Source organism: Schistocerca cancellata, chromosome 7 (assembly GCF_023864275.1).
Source record: "Schistocerca cancellata isolate TAMUIC-IGC-003103 chromosome 7, iqSchCanc2.1, whole genome shotgun sequence".
Classification (NCBI taxonomy): Eukaryota; Metazoa; Arthropoda; class Insecta; order Orthoptera; family Acrididae; genus Schistocerca; species Schistocerca cancellata.
This window is the reverse complement of record NC_064632.1, coordinates 341324964-341338415: the sequence shown is the minus strand read 5'-3', so window position 1 is coordinate 341338415 and position 13452 is coordinate 341324964. Positions and strand designations below refer to the sequence as shown.

Below are 13452 nucleotides of genomic sequence, written 5' to 3'. Positions count from 1 at the left end.
AGCTCCCCAACATTTGTAGGTAAGACAGAAGCCTACTTCAAAAGTGCCAGAGAGAATTATTGTGGAATCTGATAATATACTACAACCTCCTCCATATAACTTAAGAAGGGACTATGATGTCAAGAGTAGACTCATTGTCGTGGGGATGGAAATAATTATCAATTCTTCATCTGGTGCGACTTACTTGAATGGAACAGAAATAAGCATTAATATCTGGTACAAGGGTTCAGTACCGTTTGCTATGTACATTTCAGTGGTTTGCAGAAGAAGTCTATGAAGTAGGAGTTTTGGTAATACACCGTTTCTAAATAGAACTGTACAGTTTTCCAACATTTGAAGAAATAATAGATTGTTTTGTCAAGGTAAACTTTGATTAACCGTAATAATGGCTGTGTCATGACTTCAACAAAATTCTAAAGTTGTATTATCTACTGTCCATAAAGCTATGGGTAGCAAGGCCTTTATCACACATAAAGCGAATATTCCAGTGAAAATAAATGAACATTAGTATAAATACGACTAAGAAACGTAAACCTTATTTAATCCACATTTACTATGTAGCCCGATTTGTGTCGTATTGTTTTTTCCCTTTCGAAAAACTGTCCCGCGCTCGCAGAAATAAAGATTTTACTTTATCTGACAGTTGATTCAGAGTCTGAACCAAGCGACATAGAAAGACATAAATGTTGCTTTTTAAGCTGTAATGTTACAGACAACTGGGGTTACTGCGAGCCAGGAATGACTTATTATCTCATTTCATAAATGTCGCTAATGACAAGACACATGACTTTCACAAATGTAAACATTTGATATGTTTGTTCATTATTAGGTAAATAATCACCGACTTTAAAATTAAAGCGTAGGTCTTACTTTTAATAGTAACCTTCATGTCAATTCAAATGTCTATAACAAACATAGCGTTATTGAAAATGTACATAAATGCGATCAACACAACACCATCACATTTGCGCGCACTGTCATGCCAACTTACAAACTGTCTGCGCCCGTGATGTTTTGTATAGACGTCTCAACCATGAACCAAAGTACACTGCTATCTTAACTGACATCAAACATCTACGTCTTAAGGATGGATTGTACCCGATTGATTGATAAATATATTACTAATGAATTGAAAGAAATGATCCACAAATTGAGGATTTGCTAATCTGGGATGTCGTTCCTCGGTTAACTCTGGCTATCAATTAAGTTGAAATCATTTTTGTGTTGGGAACGTAATATAACCTGCCAGATTTAAGCTTTTGTGATATTTAAATTCTCTTTCTTTAAACAAATAAATCAGAAAAATTAAAAAGTAATCTTAGGTCAGAAGATGGCAGATCTTTCGCATACTCAGCTTTACAAGGCTACGATTTCAAGTCAGCTGTTTGATACGCCTGTGTGTTTGTTACCTGCTGTAAGTAGTGTACGGCGTAATGCGCGCAAGTGGTTCTAGCGTTAAAATCTGGCCGTGAGCCGTATTAATGGGTGCTTCTTAAGTGTTGACAATGACATAAAATGTTTTGACGTTTCATCTGTGAAAACGTCGAAGACAATCAGAAGGTCTTGACATCTTCGAAAGGACATAAACAGAGTGAGTTTCCTTACGTTTTAGAACCACACATGTATCCACATTTATTAAAATAGTTTTGATTTGTTAATTTCTGTTGGAGGCGTTTCTGATCATTTGACAAAGGAAAAACTCGTGTAAGAGTAGCATTATATTTCATTATTGAACCTTGACAAAGTCGTTACATTCTGCATGATTTTTAATCGCACGTAAAAATTGATTCTAAACAGCCTTAAACTGAAATATATTATCAAGCAAAAAGAAGTGCAAAAGAGTCGTGATATCCAATGACTAACTTACTGTATTTGTAAAGGAACGTAATGTTTTATGATAACAGTAGTGCAGATAGATCAAGAAAAAGATAATGAAGAGTGCCGATACTATTGAGAGAATTCAGAGACCAGAAAAAATATGGTCGTGAGGTTTAGCATGTTTACTGTATCCACAACACCTCTGTTACTGTACTGTAGAAACAGCTAGTACCAACGTACAAAAACGCAACTGCAACAGGCAGAAGAATCTGTATGTTCAGCAAACTAGATAAAGAAGCAGTACTGGTAGCCCTGTGTCTCAATGAGGAACTCGAAACATTTAGCTCTGGAGAAGAACCGAGACTCACGTTTAGAAGAATAGTTTTCATGGTGCTGCTGCTGTTTTTGTTGTGGTCTTCTGTGCTAAGACTGGTTTGATGCAGCTCTCCATGCTACACTGTATGGTACTGTGCGAGGCTCTTCGTCTCCAAATAACTACTGCAGCCTTCTGAATCTGCTTACTTAATTCATTTTTTGATCTCCCTTCACACACACACACACACACACACACACACACACACACACACACACACACACACACACACACACACACACACACACACACACACTGAATTGGCAATTCCTTGATGTCTCAAAGTGTCCTATCAACTGATCCCCTCTTTAAGTCAAGTTGTGCCTTATGTCATAGATTTCTTGTATCTCATGTTCTGTTCATTACTCCCTGATTAGTTATGTGATCTACCCATTTAATTATTAGCATTCTTCTGCAGCACCTCATTCCAAATCTTCTATTCTACTCTTGTCTAAACTGTTTATCATCCAAGATTCAATTTCATATATGGCTGCACTCCAGGCAAATGTCTTCAGAAAAGACTTCCTAACATTTAAGTCTATATTAGGTGTTAACAAATTTCTTTCTTCAAAAAAGCAGTAGTTGCTATTGCTAGTCTGCATTTAATATCCTCTCTACTTTGGCCATCATCAGTTATTTTGCTGTCCAAATAGCAAAACCTACCTACTGCCTTATGTTTGTCATTTGCTAATCTAATCCCATCAGTATCGCCTGATTTAATTTGACTACACTCCATTATCTTTGTCTTGCTTTCATTGATGTTTGTCTTATATTCTCCTTTCAAGACACTGTCCATTCCATTCAACTGATCTTCCAAGTCCTTTACTGTCTCTGACAGAATTGCAGTGTCATTGGCAAAACTCAATGTTTGTACTTCTTCTCCCTGAGCTATAATTTCCACTCCAATTTTTTCTTTCTGCTTTTTCAATGTACCAGTTGAATAACATCGGGAATGGGGTACAACCCTGTCTCACTCTCTTCTCAGCTCTGCTTCCCTTTATGCCCCTTGACTCATAACTACCATCTGGTTTCTGTACAAGTTTTAAGAGAGTATTCCAGTCAAAAGCTTTCTCTAATTTTACAAATGTATGTTTGTCTTTCCTTAACCTATCTTCTAAGATAATTTGTAGGCTCAGTATTGCCTCTTGTGTTCCTACATTTCTCTGAAACCAAAAATAATCTATTAGTGTTTTGCTAACTTATTAATCTGTTAGTTTGGTAGACACTGCACATACCATTTTGAAGATGTGAATTTTCATCAGGTTACCTTCCATTCGGAAAGTGGGTGCACTCAGTGACTGTATGTGACTTATAAAGTGCAGCAATCAGTCGTCCTGTAGGCTGGCCAGACTGGTAAAACAGAATAGGCAGTGAACTGTGGTGGAACTAACATCAGACTTAAATGTCTGGGCAGATTACAAGTGCTTCTGAAGACAGAGTGCACAGAATACTCCTAACGATGGGCCTCCACAGCTGATGACATCGGCAACCATGGCCGAAATGTGCACTTGACCATCAGAACTGGACGTTGGTGCAGTGGCAGAGCATTGCACAGTCGAATGAATAATGATACTTTCTGTAGGGTCTATCGTGCTGACGGGAGGGCATGAATGTGTAAACTCCTTCATTATGATAATGCTTCTTGACTGCAGTGGCGTTTTTTGGCAGGATAATGTGCCACGTCTCAAGGCCAGGAGTGTGATGGAGTGGTTTGGGGAACACAGTAGCAAGTTCCAGTTGATGTGCTTGTTCCCCAACATGCCAGATCAGATCCTGATCGAACACATATGGGATGTGATTGGACGTGATGTCAGAGCTCATTGATCCCCTCCACAAAATTTATGGGAATTATGTGACTTGTTGTGCAGATGTGATGCCAACTCCCTCCAGTGACCTATCAAGGCCTCATTGCTTCCATGCCATGACATGTCATTGCTGCTCACGATCCCTATGTGAGCAATATGTAGGGGGTTGAAGTACATTCCTAGATTTGTACATTTAAAACCTGTTCTTGAAACTTGATTAGTAGATTTTTTTTGGGGTTATTTCTTCAGAATCTCTGTAACACTCTCCCATGGGTCGAACAAATGTGACCATTCATGCTGCCACTCTCTCTGTGTGTTCAATATCCTCTGTTAGTCTTATTTGGTATGGCTCCCACACACTTGAGCAGTATTCTAGAACGGATTGAACGAGTGATTTGTGAGCAATCTTGATTGTAGACTAATTACACTTCCCCAGTATTCTATCAATAAAATAAGTCTACACTTGCTCCATCCACAACTGAGGCTATGTGATCATTCCATTTCATATGACTACAAAGTGTTACACCCAGGTATTAGTTTCAGTTGGTCGATTCCAACTATGACTCATTGACATTATAGTTACAGGATACTTTGCTTTTTCCATTTCTGAAGCTCACAGTTTTACATTTTTGAGCATTTAAGCAAGTTGCCTATCTATGCACCACTTTGAAATCTTATCAAGATTTGACTGAATATTTTATCAGTTTCTTTCTTACAATACTTCATTATAGATAGTTGCATCATTGGCAAAAAGTCTGAGGTTACTATTAATATTGTCAGTAATATGTTTTGCACTTTTCTCACATGAAAAGCCAGAAATCAAGCACATGCACTATTTTTTGATTTGTGAAAACCATTAGACTCATTACCACACCTATGATTTTTATTGAAAAGTGATCACTTAGTGTGTCAAGTGGAATTTGTGAGGATTTCTTTGTAGGGAGGATGCAGTGTGTTATGAGACGGAGGGCGAGTCATTGACAGATGGAGTTAACTGCAGGTGTTCCCCAGAGAAGTGTACTGGGACTCTTGCTGTTCAAGAACGTTGTCAGACTTTCCGCAAATGGTATGGTTGTCCGTAATGATGTACTGTATGAAAAAAGTTGCACAAATATTCAGTCACAGCTTGATAAGATTTCAAAGTTATGCAAAGATTGACAGCCTGCCTTAAGTGATCAGAAATGTAAAATTGTGCAGTACACAAAAAAATAAAAAAAAATAAAAAATGGAATCGTCACATAGGCTTAGTTGTTGGTAAAGCAGGTACCAGACTTCAGTTAATTGGTAGAATGCTTGGGTAATCCAGTCGGTCTGCAAAGGAGATGACTTACGAAACACACGTGTGACTCATCCTAGAATGTTGCTAAAATGTATGGGACCAATACCATACAGGTCTAACAGGAATATTGAACATATACAGAGAAGGACAGCCACAGGTTTGTTTTACCTGAAGGGGAGTCATGAAGATGCTGAATATACTGAACTGGCAGACACATGAAGCTAGGTGCAAACTATCCCAAGAAAGTCTGCTCAAAGTTTTAATGGACCCCCATGGATTAAAAAGTAGAAAGGGAAATAGAGTACCGTACTCATAAATTGAAGTAAATGAAACTCCTCTTCTGATAGCATTCACACAATAAATATTACATTCTATACAAGAGGAAGTGCATTGTGCACATGTCATATCTGGTAGGTGGTTAGTTGTCCTCCACAGTTACACAGGAATTCAATCTACTGAATAATTCTTCATTCAGTTATTTCATTTATTCTTAAATCCTTAACATAGTGGATGTAGTTTAGATAGTTAAAAGATTCTGTATTAATTTAGATTTCAGCCTCTTAAGGTGAAGGTGCATGAACTTTTCACACTTATGTAAACTTGATTGTGCTTATGTTTTATTTTTTACCATAAATAGTCTTACAATTGGTGCATTAATGCATCAGCATGAGGATCAAGTGGTTCCATGGAATAACTGAAAGTTCATATAGTACAGTTAAAGTTGAAATTGTAATGGGTTCTGTGATATCCATCAAGTGAAAATTTATGTAATCTAACATTAGAATGAAGATGTGTAGTATTATTTCAGCAAGGTTTTGATCTATTGCAATCTTGTAAATTGCAGTAGATTCTTTTATTATCAGGGAGATGTAATGCTGAGTTTTGAAAACAAACCTTGAAATAATGTTAAAATATCTCATTTTAGCGTAAGTTCTAGCACTCATAATGTGAATGTTGCTTAGGATTATACGCTAATCTTTTGTTCGAAACCTATTTGGTGGGTTTTTCTTTTTCTTCCATTAATTTTCTGATAGGTTTGATGCAGCTTGCAGCAACTTCCTTCTCCTGTGCCAGTTCTTCATCTCAGAGTAACACTTACACCCAACATCATCAGTTATTGTGAGCTATATAGTAATCTCTAACAATGGAAAGTCCAGGCTGGACTGCCTAGCTGACCTTTACAACTTGCCCTATCCCCCAAAACTCCCTACCAACATCCAACTAAATCCAGAGTCGAAACAATCCCAGAACACTGTTGTTAATCTTTCCCCCAAAGTCCTCAGCCCCACAGAAGTTTCCGTCCTATCCACAGGCTTCACCTTTAGGCCTATACCAAAATTTAACCATGTAGGATTTGTCAAAGGCCTTATCTCCTTTCCCCAATCCCTGCAATGGAAACACTCCTTTGCCACCAATCCCTCCAACCAAAGCCAAGCTAATCCCAGCATTGATCCCTGCCTCTCCTAGTTCACCATCCACCATCCACCATCCTACTGTGATCCTTCCTCATCTCCCCACCTCCCACCTAACCACTACCTGTACACCTTCCTGAAATTCCTTACCTCCAACTTGTTCTCATCCCCATGTCCCTTCCTAAGGACATCAGCCTTTCAGCAGAGGGAAGGACAACCGCACACAACCTCAAAACGGGCCCTGAACTAACCATTCCACTTGCAGATAAAGGGTTTTACCACTGTTGTTATGAGTCACAGTGACAGACCTGGCAGAATGCCTCTGCCATTTGTTAGACTCTTCCACCCATAAACTCTGCCATGGTGATCCCATTCTGGAAGTCCAACATAATTTCCAATCCCCGCTCAAAGCCGTAGTCTCTTCCCAGAACAAGTCTATTTCCCTCCTCACCTCTAAGACTCCCCGTATATCCACCTTCTACATGCTTCCCAAAATCCACAAACCCAACAATCATGGATGCACCATTGTGGCTGCTTATTATGCTCCTACTGAAAGAGTTTTGGCCCTCATTGATCAGCACCTCCAACCAGTTACCCAAAATCTAGTCTCCATCGTCAAAGATACCAACCATTTCCTCCACCGACCCCCCACCATTCCCACTACTTTAACCTCCTGGATTCCTACTCATCACTGTTGACACTACATTCCTCTACACAATCATCCCTTATGCCTGTGGGACCACTATTGAACACTATGTCTTCCTACATCCTTTAGATTATAAACCCACTGCCTCATTCCTCACACACCTTGTTAACACACAAGTATTTCTCCGTACAGAAACAAATCAACGGCACAGCCATTGACACCTGCATTGCATCCTTATATGTTAACCTTTTATGGGCCATTTAGAGAAAACCTTCCTAGCCTCCCAAACCCAAAGCCTGGCCCAGGTCCATTGACAATATCTTCATGATTTGGACTGAGGGCCAAGACAACCTATGCTCATTCCTCCCATCTGCTTCAACTGGTCCTCCTCAACGCAGTGTGCCTCGTTCCTGTACGTTGACATCCTCCTCTCTGATGGCTTTATACACACCTCTGTCCACATTAAACCAACCATGTTTTGAAAGCTGACATTACTTTCACACAAAAAATCCCTCCCACACAGCCTGGCCACATGGGAACAGCATATCTGCAGTGACAAGAACTCCCTTGCGCAGTATGCTGAATGTGTCACAAAGTCTTTCTCAGAAACACACTATACCTCAGACCTAGTCTGCAAACAGATTTCCTGTGCCATATCCCCACACACCCACAGTCCTCCCACCACCCAGAAAAAACAACTACAAAGGAGCGCCCTCATCACCACCCAGGACTGGAACAACTGAACCACATCCTTTCTCAGGGCTTTGATTGTCTATCGTAATGCCCTGAAATGAAGGATACCTTACCTAATGTCCATTCTACCCCTCCTAAAATAGTGTCTGCCCACTCAACCACCGTGACGTCCTAGTCCCCACCTATATCAGTCCCAAACCTAACCATCTGCCCACCAGGATGAAAGGCCACTGCCAAACTCTGGCCAAGAGCAAAGTGGACCTTGTGGCACAACATGCAGCATGAATATAACATGCTTGATTTCAATGGCTGCTTCCAGACTTGGGCCATCTGGTTCCTCCCCGCCACCACCACCACCACCACCACCACCACCACCACCACCTTTTCTGAACTGTGCAGGTGGGAGTTATCCTTAACAGCACATTCTCCACTCAAAGTTGTCCTGGTCTCAACCTACAGTGATCTGTTCCCGCACCCTCCACCCTACATATTGTGCCCTGTGTCCTATCACTGGGACTGATGACCTCAGAAGTTAAGTCCCATAGTGCTCAGAGCCATTTGAACCATTTTGTCCTATCACTTGCTCCAAACTGAAGTCCTCTCACCCTCATTGTGCAGTGCTCTCTATCACCACATGCACCAGTCTTTTCCCTTTCTTTGGTCCTCTCCATTTCCACTCCCCATTATCCCCCTCCCCCCTCCTCCTCCTCGATGTTGTGCCTGGCAGCCCTATTCTACTGCCATTAGTCCTTGGACACTCCACAAGACAGTGTTGACTTCTCCCCCCCCCCCCCCCCCCCCAAATCCATACCCTGCTAACACACCCCCTCCCCACCCCACTCTGGATTGCTGCTTCAATTCAGTGCAGTTGAATTCTGGCTGGTGTGACTGGAGAAAGTGGTCATGTGTGCATTAGGTGTGTTTTCTTGTGTGAATGTGTGTGTGTTTCCTTGCTGAAGAAAGCTCAAGCCAAAAACTCAGTGTGTAACAGTATTGTTGTTGTGCCTGTCTGCAATTCAGTGTGTCATCTTTACAGTGAGTAGCAATCTTTTTCTTAATATTGTTGATATGCTATTTCTCTCTGCCCACACAGTTTTTGCCCTGTACAGCTTAGCTTATGTCTTAACACTAGTTCCTTCTTCTAGGCAGAGTTTTTCCATATTTTCCTTTCCTTACTAAAACTACGGAGGACTTCCTCATTTCTTATCGTACCTGTACACTTAATTTTCAACATCCTCTTGTAATGCAAGATCTTGCTCCCTTTCTCTTTTATCTTGCTTTCCTCTGGCAATGATTCATAGATGTGAAAACTAACAAAACTTGAAAGTCAGTGTTTCTTCCTATTGCAGCTCATTAGTTACAGTAAAAGTATCATATTGTTAATATTGTCCAGATAGATGGCTCGTTGATTCCACAAACTATTCACTCTTTGGGGTATAATGGCAAATCAAGATATTATTGGTGTCTAAATTTATCTTTGGCTGTAGCAGAAGCAAAAGTATGCTAATTGACCTCGATAAGTCCAGTATATCATTCGTATAGATCTTCTGCAGAAATACAGTAACCCAGTGTTTGATGACTACCAGACTAGGAACTGTTTTGATTTTCAGTGTTTGCTACATCTGTAGCAGGATTTACAATGCATTGATGGATTTCTTATTGAAATGGGCAAAGCCAACACACACAGCACCTAAAACGACATACAAGTGAATGAAAATGCCAAATTTGTTTTAATTGCTCAGAGTTTTGAATTGACAACTTTGGTAGGAGAAACTACTAGAGGAGTGTTCCTGCAAGATGTGGTTGAAGCGGTATAAAGGAAGAAAACCTTCATTAATGGAACCTTGATGATATAAAATGTTTTTTCTTCTAACTGGTCTGTGGTGCTGAGTAGTTGCTGATAGTAAGAAAGTAGAGACATTGTGATTTGCATGTGTGACTTCGTCTGTCCAACTACGGGCTGTAATTTCAGAGTAACCAAACAATAGTTAGTTATTTAGGTTCATGCTCCATGGACCATTTGTATGATAAATCATAATGATGTATAACAAGTCCTTTTACATTCATGTAGTAAATTAATTAATAAGTTTTTGTTTTATTATTATTATTATGAAATGTACAGACATGAGTTGTAACAACAAAAATAATCAACTTTTGACATTATAACATAATGAGTTAGTAATTTCTACCCTCCGCCATTTACACATTACAATTATAGAAATTTTTTTACAATTTGCACAACATACTTTCAAAGAAAATTATGCTTTTTTTACTGTTTAATTTCAGGTTATGTTTATATTTATCAGCACGTTACTCTGCCTTGCCAATAATGTGGATTCTGTGATTGCTTTCCAGTCACTGACATTCATTAGAGGAAAGATATATCACAAGTTTTTCATTGAGACCCATTTTGGTTGTGAGAAACATGTTGGCTCAAAATTGGGCAATATCGATGTCAACAGACAACATAAACAGTTGTTTCACATTATTATACCCTTTTATTGCTACAAGATTGTGTCAAATAAGTCAGAAGTTCCTTCTAAATGAATTTATTGATGTCGCTGCAAACTTATTCCCCCCCCCACCACACACACACACACACACACACACACACACACACACACACACAGAGAGAGAGAGAGAGAGAGAGAGAGAGAGAGAGAGAGAGAGAGTGAGTCTTAGAGCTTAACATCACTTGGCTCCTGTGTGGATAAAAACTATGGTGAGTAGTTGAAAAATGACAGTATGTTGGATGTATTGTAGTGTTTCAACATCAATTTTAAACAAAATCAAGTCAGTGGAATTTTCTTTTGCTGATCTTATTTTGGAATCTCTTCTCACCACGATGGAATCTAGCTGTTATCTTCCCATGCCTCTGGGCCTTTTCCAAGCGTACCTACTCCTCTTGTGACTTTTGAACAGTTTATTAGCTTTCACTAGCTAAAAGTTATTACAGAATTCAATTAGTATTTCTCCTCCCTTGTTCCTGCAATCAAATCCATATTCTCCCGTAACTCTTTTTTTCTTTTTCTTTCCTTGGCACCACTTTCCAATCTCCCAAGGTGGCTAGAATATGATCACCCTTTACATACTGAATTACCTGTTAAATATTCTCCCTCTCCCTCAGATACTTAAAAAGCTTATAAGAAAGCCGCTTTGGAACAGCATGGAAAGAGTTCCTTCCTTATGTGTGTTTATAGTATTGAGAAACTCCCTTTAGAGGAATTGAATATCTTCTTATTTGTGCCACCTTATTTATAAGTAATCAAGATATAATACATGTAGTAAATGTTTTCATAAAGTGTTGCATCAGTGTAAGATTCTTCTGTTTGTCTGTGGAAAATAAATAAATGTAGCATACATATGTCAAAGATACAGCTTCTGTTGGAATTGACTGGTGTTGGGATGTAGAGGGAAGTGCAGAACTGAGAGTAATTGGCCAAGGAGTTTTCGGATCTTGAAAACTGTTCTTGCGTACCCCAGAGGAACTTTATATGATCTTACACTGGGAAAATGGCGGAGGACTGTGTATTAATGGAATCACATTAAAGATCTTTGTTTTGCAGATGTCATTGTATTTTTTGCCTGTAATGCAGATAAAAGATGAGTGAAAAAGTTAAGAGCTAATTTGAAAATCAGGAGTAACAAGTGTAACATAAGAATGTTGGATAAATTGATAATGAAATGATAGAACTAGTTGATGAGTTTTATTTATTTAGAACAGTTGAAGACAATGACAAAGTGGACAGTAAAATAAGTAAATAAAAGAGTAAAAATGGCCTCTAGTACTTTCAGTAAACTAAATTGAGTTTTAGAAACAAAGCTTCCAACATTGGGTGAAGTTTACAGTCAATGAGGATTGCTAGTTTTGACTAACAGCAATGAAAAATGAAATTTTAATATGAAAATAATTCAGATACAGTGCCAGTTATTGTGAGTGTTTGCTATTGGCAGTTTGTTTTTTGTACTTTAATTATACAGTCACAATGGTTGTAACATAAAAATTTGTGATTTAGAATTAACAAAATTGTTAAATTGTTTACTCAACAGTTGTTCTTCAGGAAGTGAAACATGAAATTTGCGTGGGGCTATGTTAGGACCACAAGGTGGCTAAAACTGAGATGATTGTTTGGCATTATTGGCCGGGAGACACTATCTAGGGTTGTTTGGCAGTTTAGTGCAAGTCCTTTTATTTCACACCACTCTGACAACTTGCACATTGATGATGATGATGATGATGAAATGATTAGGACAAAACGCCCAGTTCCCAAGCAGTTAAAATCTCCAACCTGGGTGGGAATCAAACCCGTGCTCCCTGCATGACAGTCAGGCATTCAAAAGATATTCAGAAAATTTAGATTGGTTTCTGTATCAAAGCTACTGTTTGTGATTGCACATTGTCTTGGGAAGACAGATTATAGTTAGTGGCTTGCCGGCGTAATTTATTGCCGAACGTAGTTCCCATGTTATCCATCATCTTGCAGTAGCTTCCTTCTTTTTGTCTGTTTATTTTGAAGTTACTCAGTGAGTAACACACATGAATGCAAAACACAGTTACAACAACTTTTTCTGTTAAAACATGCTGTTAACTGATGCAACTTTTCCACTACAACTGCACTCCACATTTTTCTGTTATTCTCCAGGACATAGTAGATGCCTTTGTTTCATTCTGGAGTAAAATTTTGTTTAACAGTGCCCCAGACTCTTCCTCAAGATGATTTAAAAATTGTTTGTTGATTTTTTTTTTTTCATACTTGGATAGTCAAATGTCCACATTTATGTGAACAGTTCAAATGTTACCACTCATGACATTCAGCCATGATAAATGCTTATGATTTGTTACCTGCACCTATAATATTTTAGACATAGTCAAACATTGCTAACAGCTGTGCAAGATAATGTGGGAAGGTTACTCTTCCCAGAACATCTCCATCTAACTTCTGCAAATACCCCATTCCACTTTCTTTCCGAGTCTACAGATTTAAGGCCTGCTCGAAAGGCAGCCAAATTTATCATGAGATTTGAAACATTTGCAAGAACAGAGAAAAAACCTGTGTCACTAGCTTTAATTTAATAGAGAGGTAGAGAAGGGAGAATAATAACATAATTATCCAAAACAAAATGATGGGTGAAGTATACTGAATAGGATACTGGGACTAGACTGGGAATGAATGGCAATGTAATTGTCATGGTTGGGAAGTGAGTAGAGACAACATTTAGAGTGGCGACTCAAGACCAAACACCTTTACCCAAAATCCTTACATACATTAGCATGCACAAAAAAGTAAAAATAAATCAATGATAGAATTGGGGCTCTTTGGAAAAGACAAGATAGTGAGATTTATCATAGGGTGCAGGAGTCTGTGGTGCATAGCCGAACCAATATCTGGAAAGTTCTGCCTGAAGCATATTGTTCAAACTGACAT

At 38.9% G+C, this 13452-nt stretch overlaps 1 protein-coding gene and 1 long non-coding RNA gene across 3 annotated transcripts in view; both read left to right on the top strand.

The window, feature by feature from the left end:
• Window positions 1-1332: 1332 nt before the first annotated feature.
• Window positions 1333-13452, top strand: part of LOC126092551 (5'-AMP-activated protein kinase subunit beta-1) — a 72492-nt gene continuing 60372 nt past the window's right edge. The window contains exon 1 of one of the 2 annotated variants that reach the window (XM_049908211.1): window positions 1333-1591. The gene's annotated coding sequence lies outside the window, so the exon portion shown is untranslated. The remainder of the gene's footprint in view (window positions 1592-13452) is intronic. The other variant, XM_049908210.1, reaches the window with a different exon arrangement.
• LOC126092553 (uncharacterized) overlaps window positions 10614-13452 on the top strand; it is a 63211-nt gene continuing 60372 nt past the window's right edge. The window contains exon 1 of the long non-coding RNA XR_007521354.1: window positions 10614-10697. This is a non-coding gene — a long non-coding RNA (uncharacterized LOC126092553). The remainder of the gene's footprint in view (window positions 10698-13452) is intronic.